This window comes from Ceratina calcarata, unplaced genomic scaffold, assembly GCF_001652005.2.
Source record: "Ceratina calcarata isolate Rehan_Ccalc_2016 unplaced genomic scaffold, ASM165200v1 scaffold436.2, whole genome shotgun sequence".
Lineage (NCBI taxonomy): Eukaryota > Metazoa > Arthropoda > Insecta > Hymenoptera > Apidae > Ceratina > Ceratina calcarata.
In genome coordinates, this window is record NW_017167384.1 from 1,046,260 (window position 1) to 1,060,744 (window position 14,485).

Sequence of the window (14,485 nt, forward strand, 5' to 3'; positions counted from 1 at the left end):
CGAATTTTCACAATTTCTCCGGAAAAGATACGATCACGGGTGATCGGTGACAGGTAAACGTGGGTGAGCACCGGCATGCGCGGCGAACCGATCGTGTAATAAGATATTACGAGAGCAAAGCCACGTCGTGGCCGCAGGCATAAGCGGAGATCGAGCCTGGTGGTCCCCGTGGCCTTTGGAAACCTTGCGCGTCATATTTACTCGCTATCGATGCCCGTTCAATCGTTATCAAGTATCAACAATTTTAATTAATCGACCTGACTTTGAAAAAAAGTTCACCTCCTCATACGTATATATTTTTATCAGATGCAGTTCTGTAAATGCATAAGATATTTAAATACCGATGATAAATAAAATCTTTCGTCCAATGACTATTCTCTTCTACTTGGACATCCATCCTCATTAATGTTTCAAAATCTCGTTACTGCCAGAGACCTCTATCTTCGCCAAGAGAATGGAAATTAATACGTAGGTACCTCCTCGATTTCCCTCTTAGATCCCGCGCCCTTGTCAATCAGCTGACGGTTAACCGTTCTAATTAACGCGGTATCTCTCAGCAGGGTGATCCTGGTTCCTCGAAACGTCAGTCACGTAGACGGTAGCAAGATCGTCGGGAACGATCTGCATAACGCGAGAACCGGCGTGAGAACCTCTGCCTCCTGCGGAGGATGCGGCACGTCGTGGCTGGATGGATGGACGGGACTCGGCCGGCTCGCCTCTCACTCCGGGCGAAGGGTATTATTAGGACCCGGGCCGGACGTAATGACTTAATACTACGAGGGCTGCCCTATGGAGAACCGTCTGCCTATGCGGCCGACTCGCGTAAACACGATCCCGTCGATTCCCCGTTTTCCAAAGGGATCCTATTCCTTCATCGAATGCTTTATAATCTCACCGTAACGACCGCTGTCTATGCTAAATATTAACATTCCTCCAAAGATGAAACGGTAGCGCAGGAATTTAATAATCTTCTTTCCATCGAACGAGACTATTGTAAGAAATTTGTACGATGCGAGCGATGAAGTTCTTAGACATTTTTCGAAAATTAATCTCAACAATAATCTGATTTCCGAGCCGGGCAGTGCAACGTTTCATCCCGCATAGCAGATTTTGCTTCGGGATCAGTTACGGCCGGCAGGAATTGGCTCGCGATTCTAGTCAGCACGTTTTTGCGTCGTTCGTGGCTTGTTTCAGGTAAAAACGTAGGAAACCGTGGAACGGGAATGCCATCCCCTTGGGGATTGGGAAGTATTTCTCTCCCTTGTACTCTCTCACCTTCACGATCCGCGTAACGATGGGAAAATTATAACTCCTGGACCCACGGCACATTCCTCTCTCTTCGGGAATCCGTTAGCCGCGCGATGACCAGAAAAATGATCGCCGTGTCTCGATTAATCACTGTAATCTGTCCCCTGACATTCTTTTCCCCGAACCGATTCAATAGCAATTCCAAAAATAACATCTAATTGCGTTCACTGACAAAAAATCTGTAGTAATCTTTCCTTCCCGCGTTGTTTTACGAGATCCTCGACCCGTCAAATAATCTTTCCCGATAATTTCTAATTTCAATCGTAGAAAAGTACAAGTATGTCTCTCAGTGCAATCGTTCGAAACTGTTCTTGGTTCTTTGATCAGATTCAGAAGCGACGAAGCGAAATTCACGATCGAATCCAGTGAAGATACGAACGAATCGTAATCGCGAGTAACCGGTTTTGGAATTAGCATAATTACCGCGACCACGCCGGAACGAATCGATGCGAGGAGGAACCGTGGCGCAGCTGTTCGGTATTCCAGGGAGGTCGGACAAAGTCGTCAAAAGTCCAAACGAGCCTCTCGTTTATCCATCACGGCATCGTGGCTTCGGGCTACCTTCAGGGAAACACGCTAATCGCGCACCTCCATGACCCGCCATTTTATCTCCCGGATTATACTCCTCGCCTCTCTGCATCGAGCGATCATAACCGTACAGTATTTGCTATCTTCCAGATTCTCTACGCAGCGCAGTTCCCAACTGGGTTAAGTGCCGCTAACTCTTCAACTCGCAGGGTATAATTTTGATCTTAGGGAAATATTAGGAAAAATTGTTCCCCGACCGTCTGCCGTAGTATTTCTGTACCGGAATAAAGATAGAGCAGAAAATAAACTCGGTTGACGACAGAAGGCCTCTCCTGAGGTGTCGTTCGTTCGTTACGCGCGCCACCTAAATCCAAGTTATGACGGACGTAACGCGAAATTCGACGTATTCGAGTTTATCGTTTCGTCCTTTCATCGCCTCCCTCGAGGAGCGAATTCCGATTGAAATCTTTAGAGCGTCTCGCGTAAAGAGCAACTCTGTTTTACGGATTGGCGACGACCCAGGTTTTCTCCCGGTCCTTTGAGTCGCACGACCAGAAAGGAAATACGTGGAAGCAATTTCGTGCGGCGCTTCAATAATTATAGTTCGCAGCGCGTAAATCACTTCGCCGAAAGCGTGTGGCCGGCCTGCCACGGCCGCGCGAGCTCTGCTCGAACTAACCGGCCTCCAAGAACGGAAGGCCTCCCCGTCCCCCTTCACGGCACGGTTAATGTCTTTATTACCCGGCGACGATGCCTGCCTGTCGGCGAATAAAATGAAACGACCACCGAAAGTCGTTTATGGGAATATTCGTGAATAGACAGGTCCGACGTGCGTTCGTAGAAGACAGTCACACGAGTCTCGGGACTGTTCTAATGAAACGATCTGTATATCGTGGAACGATCTCAATTAAAACGTCCAGTCGCAGTCAGAAGATAAAAAAACTAATTTTTTATTCGAATCGCGGAGATTAATCCGGGTGGGAATGAAAAATGTATAGCGAAGTGAAAAATTCGGAATCACGTAGAGGGGCGACAGGAATTGGCTGACAATCGTCCGAAAACGAGGTCATGGGAAAGCAATTGCCGGTACGTGAACCGGATCTCCGAAATTCCCGGCGCGGAGTGAAAAGTTTGCCGCTGGGAAAATTGAGCTTCGTGGAAAATCGAGCAGCGTGTAGGTCGCCTGATACACCGCGTACGACTACGAGAAATACTCGGCGACCGATTAATACACCCGCCGCCGCCGGTGTCGAAGAAACGAGGTAACGTTTGACGCCGACGAGCCCTCGACCGGTCCTCTTAATCTTGCCGATAATAAAAGAACATCGTCCCCTTCGAGTTCCCTCCTCGTGATAGAAAAAACATCGCTCGCATCCAATGCAGAACGGATTTATCGCTAGGAAAGGGTTAATTACCATGTACGAGATCCCATCGTCTTTTTGTTCGGGAACAGGTAGTGGAAAAGCATTTTCTTTCCTCGTAGCCGTCCGCGCGGCAGGTGATATATGCCATTATTACCTAGCAGTTAGGGCCAGTAATCACCGAGGCGCCAGGGTAGGATCCGGTCTTTATTGAGGCGATGCGATCCCGTAAATTATAACCAGCGATCGTTCTAATTCTCTAGCCACGCGTTTTTGCCCGCGAGAAGTACGAAGCGACAGGTGCAGGAAGAAAGAGCAATTTTCCCAGGTAGCTTCGAAGAAAATAGACTCGAAAAGGGCGCTGCACAATTTTTAAACAAAAATAATATCTGGGAATTCCTTTTTTTGGAAGTGAGATTACCGGTTCGTTAATTTCTCTCTTAATGATCGTTTCGATGATCGCGGTTGCATAAATAGAACAATTACTCTTTTTTTTTAAAACGCAGTACCGTGGGGATGTATTTGTTGGCTGGTTAATGAACTCGGCTAACGTTGTTAATTCTAACGCGCGAAATCTGTGTTACCTGTTGAATAAAAGGTTGGCCTCCGGTAATGAAGCCGATGATTAAAGCACGGCCTGCCTATTTTCCACCGGTAATTACCGTATTGCCGCGGAGAACAACGAGAATTTTCCCTGGGCTCGCGTCAATTACGCCAGATATACTTTGAAAGTAATTAGGAGCTGCGGTGGATGATACCGTGAAACAACGAGCACAGCTTTCATCCCCTTTTTCGACCTCTTTTATTCGAGGTTGAATCTTGCGGTCGAACCAGCAATTTTCCGGTTAAGAAAAAGTATACGCGCGTAAGATTCGATAAACGCTTCAATTGTTATACTAATCCAATAAATATTAATAAAATTCGTTTATCCCTGTTTTCTTTGGAGCAAAGACTAATTGTAAGTCGCATCCTCGAGAACAAAAAGCTTCTTCGCGCGTTCATCGATTCTCTACGTTGCAGATTTGGGTGAATCTCAGAATCGGGAGAGGAGCCTTAACGACTTCTAATTTTGTTTTACAAAAGGCCGTGGAGCCCCTATTCCCTTATTAGCAGAAACGTAATTTGGCCTACCTGGTCGTGCGCAGCTGCGATCCACTCCTCCTGCGGCCGAGAAATTACGCGAGTTTCCGATTCACCTGCTTCGTTAATGACTCTATCGAGAAGCTTGATCGCCCACCACGCGACACCTGTCTAAGCCGGTTTGTCCGGAAGTTCCCTTTTCTAATTTCTGCGGCTGGGGGCCAGATTCAGGAGATGTTCACGATCCATTTTGTGAACAGTAACCTGAAACAGGTAAGTATTCTGGATTAAGGAAGATTCCCATGAACTGCATAATTAATCGATGACATAATAAAATATGAATCGACTAATTTATCCAGTAAAGTCTAGGTAAAGCGAAGCGAAAGCCACTTCTAGTTGGAATCCCATGGCGGACACGTTGGAAAGTTTTCACGGGTATATTCGCCAGAGACAGGAGAAGAAGCGGCATCGGATATTCGACTAAGAAAAGAGAGGAGAAGCCAAGTCGCGGTGTGACTCGTTGCGTCGGGAGGGGAGAGGGGCCGAGGGAAAATTGGAAGTGCGGCTAAAACGAGGAAAAAGTTAAATTAAATACTCCGCAGTCGGTGGCGAGCGCAGACACGCGCTGCTGCATCGGCCCATCCTTTAACTCGGATTTTTCAATTTCCTCCGGGAGAAGCTTCTTCTTCCCTTTCCCTTTTTATTCCCGGTGCCCTCCCACTCTTTTCGGTACTCCGAGGCTCAATGTCGCTCCGACTCCGACGCGACGGTTGCCGTGATAGCTCGAATATCTGCTACCTTCTTTAAGGTAATCACTTGAGAAATTGCTCCCTTTGCGCGTATATAAGCTACACCTCCCCCCACCCTTTTCTCGGATTCAATTTCTCAGATGTATCCGATCGGTGAACCACGTTCGACTAACGGACGAGCTAAATGATACAGAAAATTCTCTTACCACTTGTTTAGACCAGCCAGTCCCCCCAAGGACTGATATTTTACATATGATTCATTTGATAATGAATAAAACTTATTTTATAACCCTTGTCGATTGTCCTCGCGTGAAACCTGACAAAGGAAGCACGTATCGCTCTGTTATTATGTATTACACTTCCTCGCTACTCTTTAGCAATCGCTCTTCGAATCCGTAAAGCCGCAGGATTTTGCAGCTGCGAAACAAGTTTCTTGCGCGAGGGCTCAATAGCGTTAAAGTTTGCTCATAAATTCGATATTAATTCGCCGTAAACTGCTACCAGAAGTATTACGATGGCCGACCGCTTAATGAAATCTCACGTGCACCGATGCACGGCCCACAACGTAATAAAACTGGCGAGCAACTTCTTGATTCTATTCGGGAAACACGGATCCACGTCCATAATTTTCTAACACAAATATTTCCGGTATTTCCATTTCTCATTTACTCGATTTCACTCGGTCGTGTTTCAAACTAATTAAATTTCTGCGCAATCGGCTAGGGTAAATTTACTCGTATGATTATTCGACAACAGAGAAATATTCACTCTGCGGCGGATCCGGGAGGCTTGAAAGACGGTTCAGAGATTCGCGAAACGAACTCGGGGAAGCAAGACGACAGGCAGGAAGCAGAGCGGCGTGAAATGGAAGTCAGAGGCTGAGACACGTCGCGTTAGGTATCATCGGCGTGTACCGGGGCCTGTCAATCAGCGGCCTTAGACTATGGCCGCCCGCAATCTCCGTCGACCCTCGATATCCCGGAATAAAAGCCGTTCCCGGAGGCCTTCCGCGACATCGACAACCTGCCACCGGTTATTCGTGGCGGATTTCGCGGGTCAATGGACACGCTCGCCCGAAATTTACCAAGTTTAGGATTATAGGGATACGTCAAATATTGGTCTGGCCAAATCTAATACCGAGTCTGATAGCCAAATTAACTGTAAGACTATCTCTCTTCAATCTTCACTTCAAGACTGACGAAGAAACGGCAGAAGAACAATTTAAGGATGTATTGGCTATACAATCAATCCCAAAAGTTTATACACTTTAGAAACGCATTTTTTAAAAAGAAATCAGACGCCGGGAGAACATTGCTAATAATAAACAACAACAAAAAATTTTCGATTTTTCCGAGATTTTTCCAAGGGGTACCCCTTCAATTTCTTCCAAATTTTCGTTTTTGGCCAATAACTCCCAAACCGTTGGATCTACGGGAAAATTGCATCAGACCTTTCTTGTAGAGGGCGACGAGATCTACAATTTCCATGTAAAAACTTTTCGCTAGCATCAATAGTTAACGAGTAATTTGCAAAAAACTCTTTTTTCGTTTTTCGTTAATAACTCGTAAACTATTAATGCTAGCGACAAACTTTTATACAGAAATTGTAGATCTCGTCGCCCTCTATAAGAAAGGTCCTATGCAATTTTCCCGTATCTCCAAAGGTTTAAGAGTTATTGAGGAAAAACGAATTTTTTTACCAAAAGTTCGCCGTTTCGACGGTGGAATGGTCGGATTTTGTCAACATCAATAAAATGCCAAATAATCATACGTAACTTGTTAAATATCGAAATTAGAAGGAAAACAACTTTTATTTGAAGCATTTTTCGCAATTTTGAAAAAAATAAAGTTTTTCGTCAGTGTCAATACTTAATTGGATATTTCCGTCTATACTTTTTAGTACGTAGCTATTTATTATTAGCATTATTCTTCCGACGTCTGATTTCTTTTTAATTATAGGAAATGCGTTTTTCTAAGGTACATAAACTCTCGGGATTGACTGTATAGCCAATACATCCTTAAAACGAAATTTTTAGATATTGTTAACGAAAGAGTGTTTTGTTCCAAGAATAATGTTGGCTCAGTTGTTCGTGGTTCGATGTAGGTCGGTTCGACTCCCTCACGGGCGTTTACCACCTTTGTAACACTTTTATACCCCAGGAGGGTCTCTCATGCTGCCTTTGAACCCGCCAAGACGGGATAATTACACGTGACAGCCTGTCAGCGGTGGACAAGCGCGAACGCCTTTTTTTTACCTCGCTTCCCTTCCTGCGGTGAAACACCTTTAGTTCATTCGCCTCTTTGTTATTCACTCTTGAATTATCCAGATAGAGACAGCGTTCTATTTTGTTACATTATGTATTTTATATGAAAATAAAGTGCTTCGGATTACAACGTCTTATGTCCACAGTTCTTCAGAAAATCATTGATCAGTTTTTGTTCTCATATATTTTTTCTGTATTCAAATCGCGAGTCATAAATCATACTTTAATTTGCAAAAGAACCGAGACATTAGCATGAAGAGATCGTTGCTTTTATCGAGAACGCGAAAACGCTGAGTTTCCTTGGCCGGCGACCAACTTGACCGCTATCCCTTCGGAGGGGGATAAGGCGCCATAGATCATCGACGTCTAATCGAGTCGGTTTTTCCTTGGGACATGAAAGACAGAGGAGAAATAAACGGGCGCAATGTATGCTCGCTCGCAGCGGGAGATCGGCTTAATGCTTTACCCGGCCTATACCGTAACTCTTTCCAGCTAACCATGTAATTACCACGGAGGAAACGTTGCAATCTTAAGCTTCGTTCAGCCATGGAAAGGCAAACTTACTTCCTCTTTAACTCGTGAGATGATCGATCTTATACATATATGACTTCTGGTATAATTTTCTGTCTGAATTCTGAGATTGCATTTCATACAGAATCTGAATGGAACTCAAACACGTCGTTTGATACACGCCAAATGTAATTATGAAGTTCTGCAGAAAAATGGCAAGTACGAACTGCACGAGACTGTAGAAGTTGAAAGAGTGTAATGGGAAGTCAGAAGGTTTCGAAGCCACCGTAAATTCTGGGTGTTTTTCATGTGAGGACCGAGCGATAAATAAAGCGAAGTTCGCGTTCAATTTACAAGTTCTTAGCGAGGCCGGGCGGCGCCGAAAAGATGAAAGAACCGAAACACGCGATATTTCAACGGACGGACAACCGACCCGATTCCGTCCCCGCGAATACTCCGCGCCGCTCGTTCGACGCGTTCACGCGCGAACTTTCAGTGATTTCTTGTTGCCCTCGCGGATCGATTTCGAACTCGGCTAACACAATATCTTCGAAACGATAAGAAGCGGCATGTTCGACGTTCCACGGGAGTGGTACGAAAAATTTGTTGACGGGCAAGCGTAGTTCAGTGTTGTAAGGAGATGCTATAATTTAAGGTAGCTTGCATACGATAAATCGATCTCCATGGGATTCGACCTACAGGTGGCTATGATCCATTTCATGTAAAAAATATGAGTAGGCGCAGAGATTCAGTTGAAAAAGATGAAAATACATCAAGTGTCAAGATCTATCTTCTTCTCCTCGCCTTTCACTTCATCATACAAGTTTCAACAAATAAATACAAGACTCTAGTCTCCGTTTGGTATATTTTAATCTCCAAGTAAATAATTCGAAGTATGATATACAGCTCCAACAGACTGCGCGTATAATGCAGTGGAGTCTCGGAAACCAGACTCCATCTATCATCCGGGATCCTTATCCGTCGGCTTAGGTGACCCCGATACGTCATTTTCCAAATCTCGGGGCACGAGATTCACGGATTGACGCGATTCGAGAGGGTGCCGGTGGAAAGTCTAAAGCGCACGGGAAATAAAGCGTCGCGACGCATTATTCCATCCCATCAAAAGGACGACGCGTCGCGTCGTCGTCTGCGTCTTGAACCCTGTCCCGCGGATAAATGATCGCCCTCCCTCGAGAATTCGAAATATTTTTACGTTCTAAAGAGAAATATATGTTGCCAGACGATATCCGGAATGATAAAAAGCAGCCGGGACTAGATTTCGACGTTGAGGCTATTTGAAATTTAAAGAACCGGATGGAGGGATTAGGAAACCATAGAATTAGATAATGTTTTTAATAAATTTAAATAAAAATAAGATTCAGTGAATACCGAGGATGGCCCGAGTATTTACGTCACGTTAGTTTAATAACGCGACGAAAAACGACACGATGGCGCTATATCGAGTTCTCTTCGGATTCGCGACGCTCAGTACCCGGACAAGGGAAGGCATCAATTAAAAAGTCGTGTCGGATTATGCGGGATCGCGATATAGAGGGACAAGAAAAGGAGGATCATGGAATGCTATTACACGACTTTAATTGATCCAGCCTCTCGCGCTTTGCAATCTTCTAGGTAACCAGACATCTGTTCCGAAGCTTGTAATTATTAGATTTTTACGCTGTTTGAATATTTGGTATAAAAACACAATATTCAATCGAGTATTTGATATTTGAAATGCTCGACAGAATTTAATTTAAAGGAAGATGATCTATTTGACAGTTCGGAGTCAGTCTGGAGTTACTGAAACCCGCAATCAGAACGCGTACCGTTTCTTTTTGGGTGGAGAGAAGAAGCGACGACGTGCGTGGCAAACGGAACGGATGGGCAGAGCCCGGTACGAAATGCGATTCAATACGAAATTGCAGACCTCTCAAAATTCATGACGATTTATACGCATTGTATGCCGGATGCGATGGGCGGCGCGCGTGTTGCCCTCGCACGGTCATATATTAATTACGTCCGCCGCCCTATCGGTCCCGCTGCGTTTATCGAACGCACACGCGTTCGTTACTCGATCCCGATGACTGGCTCAACTTTCCCTATAGCGCACCGAGCAGCGAACCATTTTTTTCGACAGTCAAACATAGTAAAATTGCGTGTTTTATGAGCTTTTTGCTATTCACAGGTGAAAGAAAACGAACTCTCTTCGTATCTTTAAAACCTGACTAGGGTAGCCGAAGCCTTTCAACCATAAAAATGATGCATAAATCATTCGCATAATTGTTATAAGAATTTGGTGAACGGAACGATAATTTATGGGTCCACTGCTTTCGATTTGAAAACGTAACTCTGGCAATGATCAAAAGTATTTAATTACCGGGGTCCACGCCTCCGTGTCTCGAAACGAGCGATTCGTTGTCCGCGAGGCACGACGGTGAAAATTTCGTGGTCCACGCCTCCCGAAATTTCAAATTCGAATTCCGCCGGGGGCGGAATTTCGCCATTGACTTACGGCCAGCTGCGTCACTCGGGGCGATCTATTCCCCTAATTACAAGCCACGTCCCCGGACATTGTACAATATTTATAGATATACGTGGAAATTGCCCCAGGTCATCGTGAACACAAATAAATATCTAACCATTTCCAAATCGCGTTTCCAAGATTTTACGAGTTTACGATCCTCCAAACTGTGAGTTAAAAAAGTGTTCGTATACGTCTCTATCAAGCTCTATTTCCTTACAATAGATCACGAAATCTCGCATTATACATGCAGCAGGGCTATTCCGACTGGACAGGAAACCGCGCCCAAGGAACAGGCTGTTTCACGCTTGGGTATCGTTGTAACAACGTTCGAAGTCGTCTCCGAGGACGAGGGCGTCGCGACGTATAAATAAAAGCCGGGTAGTCGGGGAGTCGCGTCGCTGAACAAACTTTGGGCGTAACCGAGCCGCGAGCAGTATAAATTCCCGCGTGTGCGTGAAGAGCTTTCTCTGCGAAGGCGTGCAACGCACGGAACGCGCGTATACGCGTACATTACGAGCGAGGGCAGTTGCGTGCCGCGTGATTTAGCGACGGTCCGCGGGCCACTGATGGATCATCCATTGAATGGTAATATTCCCCTTCCTCCAGACGTTCTCTCTTTTCTTTCTCTTCCTCTGCCTTTCTTTGGCGAAGTCGAATTTGCACTGTGGAATGTGATTTTGGATCCTGACTTTAAATCTGTACCAAAGCAGATTTGCTTGTTTGATCGATCACACGGTTCTAGGAAACAGTAATTCGATTTGGCTGTAAATTTTCCAAGAACTATATCTTTTATATGAAGGCGACAAGAGCTCGTCACGCTTGCTCCATAAAACTTTGGCTAAATTGACAGGCGAGGCCTATCGCGGTCAGGCCCATGGCGAAATTCTCTTCGCGGGTACATCACGAACAATACTAGGGAACAAAGGCCCGGGGAAGATGAATATCCGTAGTGGTACACGACGTGTGTACCGTGCTATACACTATCAGTCAAAAGTTTACAACTCCTCCTATTCTATTATAGAATATGTCTAAACGTCTCATTAATTAGGATGTATGAATTAAGATTTTTCTTATAAATTATCTATCAATAATCTCCTCCAGATATTTACAGATCCCTTTCCTAAATGATTTCCGTTATTGGAAGACGGGAGTGAATGTTCTTGGCCGGTAGTGTAAGCTGAAGCCAGTGGCAGACGAACACAGATATCAGAGGAACGGTTTAACAGGGTCCGAATCGCGAACATATTCGTTTTCTATAAGGAGCATGGCGTTTGGCTAACAGGCTCTATCAGCCTGTGCCGATCAGTCGTTAGCGTTTATGTCGCAGTTGGCAGCCCGTTCCAGCTACTTCCAAGGATGCTGCTGCAGGTGCTCCCTGCGTCCCTTTTGTCCGTCTGCTCTTTTATTTCACCGATGCTTTCCGTCTCCCAATTCTATTTTTTCCCTTCTCATATACCGTGGTAGGAACGAGTGTCAGAAGGTGTGGGCCATGCCCGATGAGAGATACCACCCGGTAATAGTTTATTTAAATCAGAAGGAGCCCATCCACGACGAAATACCTTGTTAGCCGTTTGATACGGAGACGCCGGCCGGTTAATTGACGCCGTGATCGTCGGATCGACGAACTTTTAACCGGAAGCTAATGAGAACTATATTCTTCGTTTAACAGAAATCATTCTCGAGTCTCGCCCAGCAGCCACGCCCGAGATTTGCATTAAACGTATAGAATTGATCTAACATTTAGATAGCGAACTTTGCAGGATTGCCTCGGGTGTATCATGAGAATATATCAAACCGATGCGGTCCGAATTTAAGTTCTTCCACCGCGAATCGCATTTCGAATTCCGGGCCGAACGGTCAGCTGAAATATCGATTCCCGATGCCGTGAACTCTCTCCCGCGAAATTTGATTTACGCTCAACAACGCGGCGCGCATCGATGCGTCGGCATAACGCCGTTCCAGAAAGAAACGTTTAACCCGTTCGCATTATCAGCGCATATTGATATACTGATTACGATTAGAAAAATTGTGTATACGCTATTGTGTATCGAATCGAAAATTCGATGAAGCGTTCTTTATCAATCATAACACGAAGCATCGTATCAGGTATTGCACAGCGAATTACAAGTATTATGTGAAATATATATGAAACACGTTTATAGTCGGTGTACGAATCGAATGGGTTGAACCGTTAGCTGAAACCACTCATCGGAGCGAACCCTTTTCAAACTGGAACGAGTGGTAAAGTTTTCGCAAGTTGCTAGGTGTCGAACCGCTCTGGGAATGACTCGAAGAAAATTCTCACGTTTTAAAGGTAGAACGGCCATTCATCATCCGGGAAAACGAACAGTTTTCTTGTACGAGCTCTCTAATAACAAGATCGCGAGGGGTAACGAGCGCTAATGCGAGTGGAAATTACGCATCCAGCCAGGTTTTCCGTTGCTGTCTCCCGTTTTCTTCCCTTGTTTCGCGTCCCCGAGTTCTCGCGATGAGTAATAGCGCCGCCAAATGCAGCGATTCGAGCAACCGTCATTAATAAACATCGCGACAAAGCCGCGATCTTTGTCCCATTCGAACTTACCCAAACGCGCAATTAGGAACCGTTAACGGCCGCGATTTACTATTTCTGCCTTTACAAGATGATTTGCACACGGCGAATGGTCGGGTTTAAAATGCTACCGGATTTGTTTTCGCGATACTTCCCTCCCTTCATTACTCATTATGCAATTCTAGTTAATTCCACGTGCGTTCATCTCGCTCGCGATTGCAATTAAAAGAAGCAGACTCGCGGACGTATGTTATATCAAGATGAACGAGATGCGTGAAAGAAAACGGAATCCCGATGCATCTCGGTCCTCGTGTCACTACTTGGAGTACTCCCGTGAACGATCTGGCGGATAGATACTGTCCACTGGTTCGTCTCGTGTACCGTTTTCATTCGACTCCTTATCTCGGATCGGTCTCCCTCGGCCCCTGGCGAAACAGCGATAATCCGGCCGAACGGTTCCTAAACCGTGGAATCTATTCCTCCGTCCACGTTCGACGGATGGAAAACGGGCTATTCAACCGGCACCCGAGGGGCCCGGAGGTGTTTGTCCGAGATGAGGAAGCCAGACGATGCTATCGCCGAGTGTAACGCGGTTACCGAGGATGATAAGGGTCGCTCCGTTGCCAAAGCTTTTCAAATTGTCCAGAACCTGTTTGCTTCCCTGTTCCCTTAGATAATGCAACAAGAAATTAATTCCACTCTGCACACTTTAAACGCCATCTTGGTTTTCGTTGAAATACCGTACAAATATCGTCGTATCCTAATTCCAATCTCCGTATTATTACTAATCGATACAAGAAATGTAAAAACGTGCAAGCAAAGATTTTTCCGGATTTTTTCACATGTTCGTTTAATGCGAAACAAACGCGTTCGGGACACGGAGGCGAGTTACTCGCAAGATTTTTCCCGTCCCCGCGTCGCGTTTTCCCGGCGGACGGTCGAAGTTACAGCTTTAGCCCCGGTGGCTGGTTACGAGTTCGCATGGCGCTGGCTAACTTCCGCGGGAATCGTAACTTCGTTACCGTTTCGTAAGCAGCCCGGAGTTGTCTCGAATTAGTCAGCGGCGTTCCGCCCTTCTTCTCTCCCCGTGGGGTTCAATTAATTGCTTTTAAGAAGTTCACCCGCATTAAAAACGGCCCGACTCCCTCGAGACAGCTCTTTTATTGTCAAACGACAAGATTATTGTTGACTGGTTATTTCATTTCGCCTCGTTCTCAAAATGTTCATCTATAGATAACAGATTTGTCTGTACGTACAAATACCATCGAAATATTCATGAATTTTCCGTGATTTTCATATGGTAATTACGAGCGACGATGAACAAATGTCTAAAGAAGGTCGAGCCCTGGAAGGAAGGCGTACACCGCGTGTTTTACCTCGTAATTAGTCATTAGGCGCGTAGCTCGCGAGAAACAAGAAGTTCGTGATGATGATGGCGAGCACGCCGCGCTGCCAAGTAATTTGCTCTATTTAGAAGAACAAACAACGAGTAACTATCTCTCTCCAGTGGCGCGAGAGAACTTAATCCTTTTATCTGGATCGCGTGGATCTAATTTGTTATTACGATCTGGAGTTGATCAACCGGACCCATCGACCGCTAGCGCTTTGACTCAT